The 12,429-nt window shown below is 41.4% G+C and overlaps 3 non-coding genes across 3 annotated transcripts; all 3 read left to right on the top strand.

The window, feature by feature from the left end:
• Nucleotides 1–923: 923 nt before the first annotated feature.
• On the top strand, nucleotides 924–2,919 carry LOC116802868. Its single transcript, XR_004363217.1, has one exon. It is a non-coding gene; the product is annotated as a small subunit ribosomal RNA (ribosomal RNA).
• A 687-nt stretch (nucleotides 2,920–3,606) lies between these two features.
• On the top strand, nucleotides 3,607–3,785 carry LOC116802865. The gene has a single exon (XR_004363214.1). It is a non-coding gene; the product is annotated as a 5.8S ribosomal RNA (ribosomal RNA).
• A 394-nt stretch (nucleotides 3,786–4,179) lies between these two features.
• Nucleotides 4,180–8,141, top strand: LOC116802862. Its single transcript, XR_004363212.1, has one exon. It is a non-coding gene; the product is annotated as a large subunit ribosomal RNA (ribosomal RNA).
• Nucleotides 8,142–12,429: the final 4,288 nt, after the last annotated feature.

The raw sequence follows: 12,429 nt of genomic DNA, 5'->3' as shown, positions 1-12,429 counted from the left end.
GGTGGCAAACGGAATTGAAAATACCCGCTTTGAGGACAGCGGGTTCAAAAACTACTATAGGTAGGCAGTGGTTGCCGACCTCCCGCATTATTCGAAATATTTATTTCGGATTATGTTTATATTGGTTACATAAAATAAAGTATATTATTATCCGTACAAATTTGTTTCTCAGTTCTATAGAACACGGGACTTGGCTCCGCGGATAATAGGAATATACGCTTTTTAGATAATATCGTTGAAACAAAAGTCAAGTTTCTATTATATATAGAATAACAAATCGTTTCCATATATTATCGTTAATTTTTGGAGGCAGGCAAATATTAATTTATTACCTGCCGTATAGTTGGATTATTATATCGTTACGGTATAATACAAATATGGATTCTTATGAAAGAAATATAAAATTATATATTAAATGTGGAAATATTATCATATGCGCTTGGTTTTATGTTATATATTACCAGAGAGATATATGAAAAGAGATAAATTTTAAATTTATCTTCAAAATGCAAATGATTTAACTTAATATTTATATTGGTTAAACAAAAATTGTACATGTGTGGATACAATAATTATGTATGTTGGAAATAAAATGATATTTTATAATGAAATATGTATATATAAAAAGATAAAATTATAGAAACATATATATTACAATAATTATATGAAATTCTTGTTATATTGGTAAAACAAGTATAAATTAAAAATGAAAATATGGATTACGAATGCTATATAAAAATGGCCGTAATCGAATAGATTTTTTACTTATATTTATATATTTAAAATTTTACCCAAAGGCGAAATATTGAATTTTATTCAATATAATAAAAATCATGGAATTATATAAAGTGAAAAATCTATATATCTATTATATTGCTTATTTCGATTCAAAAAATATGAATGGAATATGAAGGAAAAACATTATTCTGGTTGATCCTGCCAGTAGTTATATGCTTGTCTCAAAGATTAAGCCATGCATGTCTAAGTACACACGAATTAAAAGTGAAACCGCAAAAGGCTCATTATATCAGTTATGGTTCCTTAGATCGTTAACAGTTACTTGGATAACTGTGGTAATTCTAGAGCTAATACATGCAATTAAAACATGAACCTTATGGGACATGTGCTTTTATTAGGCTAAAACCAAGCGATCGCAAGATCGTTATATTGGTTGAACTCTAGATAACATGCAGATCGTATGGTCTTGTACCGACGACAGATCTTTCAAATGTCTGCCCTATCAACTTTTGATGGTAGTATCTAGGACTACCATGGTTGCAACGGGTAACGGGGAATCAGGGTTCGATTCCGGAGAGGGAGCCTGAGAAACGGCTACCACATCTAAGGAAGGCAGCAGGCGCGTAAATTACCCACTCCCAGCTCGGGGAGGTAGTGACGAAAAATAACAATACAGGACTCATATCCGAGGCCCTGTAATTGGAATGAGTACACTTTAAATCCTTTAACAAGGACCAATTGGAGGGCAAGTCTGGTGCCAGCAGCCGCGGTAATTCCAGCTCCAATAGCGTATATTAAAGTTGTTGCGGTTAAAACGTTCGTAGTTGAACTTGTGCTTCATACGGGTAGTACAACTTACAATTGTGGTTAGTACTATACCTTTATGTATGTAAGCGTATTACCGGTGGAGTTCTTATATGTGATTAAATACTTGTATTTTTTCATATGTTCCTCCTATTTAAAAACCTGCACTAGTGCTCTTAAACGAGTGTTATTGTGGGCCGGTACTATTACTTTGAACAAATTAGAGTGCTTAAAGCAGGCTTCAAATGCCTGAATATTCTGTGCATGGGATAATGAAATAAGACCTCTGTTCTGCTTTCATTGGTTTTCAGATCAAGAGGTAATGATTAATAGAAGCAGTTTGGGGGCATTAGTATTACGACGCGAGAGGTGAAATTCTTGGACCGTCGTAAGACTAACTTAAGCGAAAGCATTTGCCAAAGATGTTTTCATTAATCAAGAACGAAAGTTAGAGGTTCGAAGGCGATCAGATACCGCCCTAGTTCTAACCATAAACGATGCCAGCTAGCAATTGGGTGTAGCTACTTTTATGGCTCTCTCAGTCGCTTCCCGGGAAACCAAAGCTTTTGGGCTCCGGGGGAAGTATGGTTGCAAAGCTGAAACTTAAAGGAATTGACGGAAGGGCACCACCAGGAGTGGAGCCTGCGGCTTAATTTGACTCAACACGGGAAAACTTACCAGGTCCGAACATAAGTGTGTAAGACAGATTGATAGCTCTTTCTCGAATCTATGGGTGGTGGTGCATGGCCGTTCTTAGTTCGTGGAGTGATTTGTCTGGTTAATTCCGATAACGAACGAGACTCAAATATATTAAATAGATATCTTCAGGATTATGGTGCTGAAGCTTATGTTAGCCTTCATTCATGGTGGCAGTAAAATGTTTATTGTGTTTGAATGTGTTTATGTAAGTGGAGCCGTACCTGTTGGTTTGTCCCATTATAAGGACACTAGCTTCTTAAATGGACAAATTGCGTCTAGCAATAATGAGATTGAGCAATAACAGGTCTGTGATGCCCTTAGATGTCCTGGGCTGCACGCGCGCTACAATGAAAGTATCAACGTGTATTTCCTAGACCGAGAGGTCCGGGTAAACCGCTGAACCACTTTCATGCTTGGGATTGTGAACTGAAACTGTTCACATGAACTTGGAATTCCCAGTAAGTGTGAGTCATTAACTCGCATTGATTACGTCCCTGCCCTTTGTACACACCGCCCGTCGCTACTACCGATTGAATTATTTAGTGAGGTCTCCGGACGTGATCACTGTGACGCCTTGCGTGTTACGGTTGTTTCGCAAAAGTTGACCGAACTTGATTATTTAGAGGAAGTAAAAGTCGTAACAAGGTTTCCGTAGGTGAACCTGCGGAAGGATCATTATTGTATAATATCCTTATCGTTAATAAATATTTGTTATAATACAAATAAATACAATTTACCAAAATAAAAATATTACAAAATGATTCCACGGAATCAAAAGTTAAAGTCAAAATAAAATGAAGATGGCTTTTATTTTATATGTGGGGCTTGGCAACCTCATAAAAAGACTTTAACATTATTAATGTTGCTGTGCGTATTTGTGGCAGTACTTACTACAACAACGGCGTTTCCTATAAAAACAAATTCTCGAAAATGGAAATCGAAGAAACTAAACTAAATTCGAAAGTAGAAGTCGAATTAAAATAAAAATAATTTTGAATGTGTGGTAATCAAAATAAGTGTGTGTGTATATGGACCATAATATACACGCGTTGCGAATATGTATTGTTCATCTATGTTATGAGCATACGTTGGCTAATGCAACAACCTAAAATATACAATGTTTGTACCTGTCATCCATCAGGTTAATGTTTTATATAAATTTTGCAGTATGTGTCACCCAAAATAGCAAACCATAACCAGATTATTATGATACATAATGCTTATATGAAACTAAGACATTTCGCAACATTTATTTTAGGTATAAAAATAAATTTATTGAAGGAATTGATATATGCCAGTAAAATGGTGTATTTTTAATTTCTTTCAATAAAAACAATATTGACATTATATAAAATTGAATTATAAAACTCTAAGCGGTGGATCACTCGGCTCATGGGTCGATGAAGAACGCAGCAAACTGTGCGTCATCGTGTGAACTGCAGGACACATGAACATCGACATTTTGAACGCATATCGCAGTCCATGCTGTTATGTACTTTAATTAATTTTATAGTGCTGCTTGGACTACATATGGTTGAGGGTTGTAAGACTATGCTAATTAAGTTGTTTATAAATTTTTTATAAGCATATGGTATATTATTGGATTAAATAATGATTTTATTCATAATATTAAAAAAGAAATGAAAAACATTATCTCACATTTGAATGTGAAAAACGAAGAGAAATATTTTCTTTTTCAATCAAATAATACTGAGAAATGTCTAGCATAAAAAATTGAAATATTTTTCATCTAGAATTGTCTCTTATTAATGATTCGGAAAAAGAAAAATCTTGGTTTTGTTATTATTCTTCGTTGGTTCGTTAAATGGATAAAAATGACTTTGCTTACAAGAACTATTGGAACTATTTATAACGAATTTAATTGATTGTTTTATCATTTATATATAAAGAATTTATGGCAAAATATAGTTATATATACAACCTCAACTCATATGGGACTACCCCCTGAATTTAAGCATATTAATTAGGGGAGGAAAAGAAACTAACAAGGATTTTCTTAGTAGCGGCGAGCGAAAAGAAAACAGTTCAGCACTAAGTCACTTTGTCTATATGGCAAATGTGAGATGCAGTGTATGGAGCGTCAATATTCTAGTATGAGAAATTAATGATTTAAGTCCTTCTTAAATGAGGCCATTTACCCATAGAGGGTGCCAGGCCCGTATAACGTTAATGATTGCTAGATGATGTTTCCAAAGAGTCGTGTTGCTTGATAGTGCAGCACTAAGTGGGTGGTAAACTCCATCTAAAACTAAATATAACCATGAGACCGATAGTAAACAAGTACCGTGAGGGAAAGTTGAAAAGAACTCTGAATAGAGAGTTAAACAGTACGTGAAACTGCTTAGAGGTTAAGCCCGATGAACCTGAATATCCGTTATGGAAAATTCATCATTAAAATTGTAATATTTAAATAATATTATTAAGAATAATGTGCATTTTTTCCATATAAGGACATTGTAATCTATTAGCATATCCCAAATTTATCATAAAATATAACTTATAGTTTATTCCAATTAAATTGCTTGCATTTTAACACAGAATAAATGTTATTAATTTGATAAAGTGCTGATAGATTTATATTATTACAGAGCGTTAATTTTTCGGAATTATATAATGGCATAATTATCATTGATTTTTGTGTTTATTATATGCTCTTGTATGATTAACAATGCGAAAGATTCAGGATACCTTCGGGACCCGTCTTGAAACACGGACCAAGGAGTCTAACATATGTGCAAGTTATTGGGATGTAAACCTAATAGCGTAATTAACTTGACTAATAATGGGATTAGTTTTTTAGCTATTTATAGCTAATTAACACAATCCCGGGGCGTTCTATATAGTTATGTATAATGTATATTTATATTATTTATGCCTCTAACTGGAACGTACCTTGAGCATATATGCTGTGACCCGAAAGATGGTGAACTATACTTGATCAGGTTGAAGTCAGGGGAAACCCTGATGGAAGACCGAAACAGTTCTGACGTGCAAATCGATTGTCAGAATTGAGTATAGGGGCGAAAGACCAATCGAACCATCTAGTAGCTGGTTCCTTCCGAAGTTTCCCTCAGGATAGCTGGTGCATTTTAATATTATATAAAATAATCTTATCTGGTAAAGCGAATGATTAGAGGCCTTAGGGTCGAAACGATCTTAACCTATTCTCAAACTTTAAATGGGTAAGAACCTTAACTTTCTTGATATGAAGTTCAAGGTTATGATATAATGTGCCCAGTGGGCCACTTTTGGTAAGCAGAACTGGCGCTGTGGGATGAACCAAACGTAATGTTACGGTGCCCAAATTAACAACTCATGCAGATACCATGAAAGGCGTTGGTTGCTTAAAACAGCAGGACGGTGATCATGGAAGTCGAAATCCGCTAAGGAGTGTGTAACAACTCACCTGCCGAAGCAACTAGCCCTTAAAATGGATGGCGCTTAAGTTGTATACCTATACATTACCGCTAAAGTAGATGATTTATATTACTTGTGATATAAATTTTGAAACTTTAGTGAGTAGGAAGGTACAATGGTATGCGTAGAAGTGTTTGGCGTAAGCCTGCATGGAGCTGCCATTGGTACAGATCTTGGTGGTAGTAGCAAATAATCGAATGAGACCTTGGAGGACTGAAGTGGAGAAGGGTTTCGTGTGAACAGTGGTTGATCACGAGTTAGTCGGTCCTAAGTTCAAGGCGAAAGCCGAAAATTTTCAAGTAAAACAAAAATGCCTAACTATATAAACAAAGCGAATATAATACACTTGAATAATTTTGAACGAAAGGGAATACGGTTCCAATTCCGTAACCTGTTGAGTATCCGTTTGTTATTAAATATGGGCCTCGTGCTCATCCTGGCAACAGGAACGACCATAAAGAAGCCGTCGAGAGATATCGGAAGAGTTTTCTTTTCTGTTTTATAGCCGTACTACCATGGAAGTCTTTCGCAGAGAGATATGGTAGATGGGCTAGAAGAGCATGACATATACTGTTGTGTCGATATTTTCTCCTCGGACCTTGAAAATTTATGGTGGGGACACGCAAACTTCTCAACAGGCCGTACCAATATCCGCAGCTGGTCTCCAAGGTGAAGAGTCTCTAGTCGATAGAATAATGTAGGTAAGGGAAGTCGGCAAATTAGATCCGTAACTTCGGGATAAGGATTGGCTCTGAAGATTGAGATAGTCGGGCTTGATTGGGAAACAATAACATGGTTTATGTGCTCGTTCTGGGTAAATAGAGTTTCTAGCATTTATGTTAGTTACTTGTTCCCCGGATAGTTTAGTTACGTAGCCAATTGTGGAACTTTCTTGCTAAAATTTTTAAGAATACTATTTGGGTTAAACCAATTAGTTCTTATCAATTATAACGATTATCAATTAACAATCAATTCAGAACTGGCACGGACTTGGGGAATCCGACTGTCTAATTAAAACAAAGCATTGTGATGGCCCTAGCGGGTGTTGACACAATGTGATTTCTGCCCAGTGCTCTGAATGTCAAAGTGAAGAAATTCAAGTAAGCGCGGGTCAACGGCGGGAGTAACTATGACTCTCTTAAGGTAGCCAAATGCCTCGTCATCTAATTAGTGACGCGCATGAATGGATTAACGAGATTCCTACTGTCCCTATCTACTATCTAGCGAAACCACAGCCAAGGGAACGGGCTTGGAATAATTAGCGGGGAAAGAAGACCCTTTTGAGCTTGACTCTAATCTGGCAGTGTAAGGAGACATAAGAGGTGTAGAATAAGTGGGAGATATTAGACCTCGGTTTGGTATCGTCAATGAAATACCACTACTCTTATTGTTTCCTTACTTACTTGATTAAATGGAACGTGTATCATTTCCTAGCCATTATACGGATATATTTATTATATCTTATGGTATTGGGTTTTGATGCAAGCTTCTTGATCAAAGTATCACGAGTTTGTTATATAATCGCAAACAAATTCTTTAATAAAACGATGCATTTATGTATTTTTGATTTGAAAATTTGGTATAACTCCAATTACTCAGGTATGATCCAATTCAAGGACATTGCCAGGTAGGGAGTTTGACTGGGGCGGTACATCTCTCAAATAATAACGGAGGTGTCCCAAGGCCAGCTCAGTGCGGACAGAAACCACACATAGAGCAAAAGGGCAAATGCTGACTTGATCTCGGTGTTCAGTACACACAGGGACAGCAAAAGCTCGGCCTATCGATCCTTTTGGTTTAAAGAGTTTTTAACAAGAGGTGTCAGAAAAGTTACCATAGGGATAACTGGCTTGTGGCGGCCAAGCGTTCATAGCGACGTCGCTTTTTGATCCTTCGATGTCGGCTCTTCCTATCATTGTGAAGCAAAATTCACCAAGCGTTGGATTGTTCACCCATGCAAGGGAACGTGAGCTGGGTTTAGACCGTCGTGAGACAGGTTAGTTTTACCCTACTAATGACAAAACGTTGTTGCGACAGCATTCCTGCGTAGTACGAGAGGAACCGCAGGTACGGACCAATGGCACAATACTTGTTCGAGCGAACAGTGGTATGACGCTACGTCCGTTGGATTATGCCTGAACGCCTCTAAGGTCGTATCCGTGCTGGACTGCAATGATAAATAAGGGGCAATTTGCATTGTATGGCTTCTAAACCATTTAAAGTTTATAATTTATTTTATAAACGACAATGGATGTGATGCCAATGTAATTTGTAACATAGTAAATTAGGAGGATCTTCGATCACCTGATGCCGCGCTAGTTACATATAAAAGCATTATTTAATACAATGACAAAGCCTAGAATCAATTGTAAACGACTTTTGTAACAGGCAAGGTGTTGTAAGTGGTTGAGCAGCTGCCATACTGCGATCCACTGAAGCTTATCCTTTGCTTGATGATTCGATAAATAAATGATTTTTTCCTGTAGCCAAACACCTCGTCATCAATTTAGTGACGCATATGATATTGTCCCTATCATATAATTAATATAAAGACTTTAATGGATTGTGTCAAGTTGCCAAACACCTCGTCATCAATTTAGTGACGCATATGATATTGTCCCTATCATATAATTAATATAAAGACTTTAATGAATTGTGTCAAGTTGCCAAACACCTCGTCATCAATTTAGTGACGCATATGATATTGTCCTATCATATAATTTTTGATATAAAGACTTTAAAGAATTGTATCAAGTTGCCAAACACCTCGTCATCAATTTAGTGACGCATATGATATTGTCCCTATCATATAATTAATATAAAGACTTTAATGATTGTGTCAAGTTGCCAAACACCTCGTCATCAATTTAGTTTTTTTTTTTTTTTTTTTTTCTTTAGCGTGCGTTTATTTATTTAAAATCTGTCCTAGTGGACAATAATTAAATGGTTTTGCGGGGGAACATTAGCTTAAGGGATACTATTGTACATGTATTTGTGGCGGGTTTTATATGTGTTGTCTATTGTTGTGGAAGATCGAGAGGGTGTCTCCTCATGAGACGTCTGCTTGTTTGGCTATTGTCTAACAGGTTGGTGGCGAGGTGGTTAGGGTGGTTTTCGAGCCTTTTCAGGTATCTCTCGCTGAGCCTGGAGATTTCATCAGCGACTTGTGGGATTCCAAGTTCCCTATGTATGGCGACATTCTCGTGGTAGGGATGCGCATTACAGGCAATTCTCAAGCACCTATTCTGGAACCGCTGTATACGCAGGCGATTCGTGTGGCTTGCCGTGCCCCATAGCTGTATCCCGTAGGTCCAGATGGGCTTGAGAATTGCCTTGTACACCAGGATTTTGTGGTTCTGCCTTAGCTTGGACCCTCTCCCAATAAGCCAATGCATCTGCCTCAGACGCGCATCGGCCTGTATGCGTTTGCTGACGATGTGGGGACGCCAAGTGAGCCTGCGGTCCAGGGTAAGTCCTAGGTACTTGGGTGCGGGTGCGTTGGGAATGATGACTCCGTTTAGCGTGACCGGTGGGCAGTCTCCTCTCCTTAGTGCAAATGTTGTTTGGGTAGATTTTTCCGCGTTCACTACGATGTTCCACCTGCTGAGCCAGGGATGTAGCGCGTCCATTTGCCTTTGGATTGTTTCGGAGGCTTCTCGTGGGTCGGATGAGGAGGCGAGGAAAGCCGTGTCATCTGCATAAGTCGCTATAGTTAGGTTCCTGGAGGGGATTATGGGAAGGTCTGCGGTGTAAAGGGTGTACAGTATTGGTCCGAGCACACTGCCTTGCGGAACTCCAGCTCTGATCAGTCTGGGTAGGCTTATTGCACTTCCGCATCTGACTTGGAATGCTCTTCCCTCAGTGTAGGATTTGAGGAGGGTAAAATGGGGGCTTGGGAGGTAGGATTTGAGTTTATGGAGGAGTCCAGGATGCCAAACTCTGTCGAATGCCTGCTTCACGTCGAGCATTACAGCGCAGCAGTATTTCTTTTGCTCGAATGCCTCGAGGATCCGTTCGACTAGCCGGTGGCATTGCTCTGGTGTTCCGTGGGAGCGCCTGAAGCCAAACTGGTGATCGGGGATCAAACCAGCCTCATCCAGTACTGGCAATACTCTGCGCAAAAATACTCTTTCGAGTATTTTGGAGAGGATTGCCAGCAAACTAATCGGACGATAGGAGGCGAGATTGGCTTCAGGCTTACCAGGCTTGAGGAGGACAATAACCTCTGCTCTTTTCCACTCTCCGGGAAGTACCCTAGCCGGAAGCAGCTGTTGTAAATGCTGGCCAGCATTTGTGTGCAGCGGGATGGGAGCATTTTTAGGGCCGCCGCATCTATACGATCCAGGCCTGGAGATTTGTTGTTCTTCAGTAGAGCAATCTCCTGCGCAACTTCCTCAGGGTCGACTGGTTCCAACGGGGGACCGGGAGAGCTTGGGCTATTGAGAAACCGGGCTGTTTCAGCATGTTCTTCGGCAGTGCAGCAGTCGAACGGAGAGAAGGCGTTGTAAAGGTGTTCGGCGAAAGCTTCTGCTCTTTCAGCATCCGAAAGGCACCAGGATCCATCTGCTTTGCGCACTGCGGAAACCTTTTTGGCTGGTCGTTTAATGTGGCGGGTGACGTTCCACAGATTGTGGTCTGGGTCCCCGGGAGAGAGTTCCTCGAGGAATCTGAGGAAGGAGTCCTGGCGTAGGCTGGAGATCTTGTCCTTCAACTCCTTTGTGGCGTGATTGAGCGCTGTTTTGTCTCTTGGATTGCGCGTCAAGAACCAAACTCTCCTGAGACGCCTCTTCTCAGTCACGAGTGCCGCAATTTCCGGGGACCAGAGGTGGAGGTCCCTGCTAGGTGTTCTCGCAGTCTTTGGTGGCGGTGGGCTTGCGAATTCCGCAGCGTTTTGCATCTGCCTGGTGAGATTCCCGATAGCTTCATCAATGTTCCTGGGTGTGTTGAGGATGGGGTTCGGATTGACGGTGGAGAGCATCCAGGACGCGAACTTGGCGGCGTCGGTATATTTTCCAGTGAGCCTTCTGAGCGGGGTTTTCCTGAGGACTGGCGTGTTGATTAGCACGTTTATTGCACAGTGGTCTGACAGGAGATCAGCATTTGTTGTGCAGCTGATCTTCGCATGCCCTATGCCTTTCGACACAGCAAAGTCCAGTAGGTCTGGAGTCTTGAGGGGATTCGTTGGCCAGTGAGTGGGCTCGCCAGTGGAGTGGCAGTCCAGTCGGTGGCGTTGCAGGTACCCAAACAGAGTTTTCCCTTTGGGGTTGTTGGCGCGCGATCCCCACCAAGAATGTTTGGCGTTATAATCTCCAGCTGCTATGAAGCGGGGCCCAAAATGCTCGAAGAACTCACTGAGGTGAGATGCTGTTATGCGGTATCTGGGGGGAAAGTAGACCGCTCCAATGTCTAAATCTCCTTGCGGGCTGACAATCCTGATGACAGGACATTGTGCCCAGTCTTGCTGAAACGCGGGCAGCTCTAGGTATTGAATACCGCTCCTGATGAGGATGGCTGCTCCACCGCGTGCTCTGCCAGAAGGATGGTCTGCATGGATGAGGTCATATCCGCTGATATTAAAGTGGGATCTGGGGGAGAAGTGGGTTTCGGCTACGAGTAGGATATCGATCTGGTGGGTCTTCAGATGGTGCTCGACTATGGCCTTGCTGTTCTGCAGGCCGTTCGCATTCCAGACGACTAGGTGGAGCTTTAGTTGCATGACTTGCTGTTGAGAATGGTGGCCACCAGCTGTGTCATCTGGGTGAACATGCGCTCCATCATCCTTTCCATCATTCCTTCCATGCGAGCGAACATCGCTTCTATCTGACCGGAGTGTGGGGTTTCTGTTTGGGTTTGGACTGGGGTTGTGGGATTCTGCGGTGCTGCGTGCACTCCGTTGAGGGCGTCTCGGTAGCTCCTGCCAGAGGTGACGTTTGGTGATGCCACGGGCGGCGCCTTGTTAGCATTAGCGACGGGCCTTGTTTTCGGAGCAGCGAGTGCTTTGGCCCTTTTGTATGCAGGGCATCCCTTGAAAGACGCAGGATGGTCCGCCTGGCAGTGGAAGCAGCACGCTTTGTCGTCCTCCCTCTTCTCACATGCCCTCGATTCGTGAGGGCCTCCACACTTTACACATCGGTATTCCAGGAAGCAGTAACGCTGTGTATGACCGAATCCTTGGCACCTGAAGCATTGAGGCACGTCGTTGAACTTCTGCGGCGGTTCAATGGTTACTACCGACCTGCAGATCCGCTTGACTTGGTAGACGTCTTTGTTGTTGCTGGAAGGCTCCAGGTTGGCGAAGAATATTCCCAGCGGTTCTTTAGTTCTTCTGCCAATGGGATTGTGCAGATCTCTAACAGCGTGCCCTTGTCTGCGAAGGTCTTCAATGATTTCCTCACGATCGGTGGAGTGGTGGAGTCCTTTGATGACAACCTTGTATGCACGTTCATCTTTCGGCTGGAAAGTCCGATGCCTCTTGTTTTGGGCCACAAGTTGGAGACGCAGAGCTGTATAGGACTCTTTGTCCGGCATCATGACACGTACGTTGTTGCCATTCACGGTCTTGTAGGTAAAATTGTTCTTCGGGCCTACAAGAGTCGTGATCATCTTGACGAGTGCCGAGATGTTGGTCACATCGGGGATAAAAATCGGAGGTGGCTTGATGGTCTTCGGGGTGGGCTTTGGTTTCTCGGGGGTCTTGGGCTTGGAATCGTCTTTAGGTCCGGGTTCGTCATCAGAGCTCTCTTGGTCGTA

Source organism: Drosophila sechellia, unplaced genomic scaffold (genome assembly GCF_004382195.2).
Source record: "Drosophila sechellia strain sech25 unplaced genomic scaffold, ASM438219v1 U_238, whole genome shotgun sequence".
Classification (NCBI taxonomy): domain Eukaryota; kingdom Metazoa; phylum Arthropoda; class Insecta; order Diptera; family Drosophilidae; genus Drosophila; species Drosophila sechellia.
This window is presented reverse-complemented; position numbering and strand designations above follow the sequence as displayed.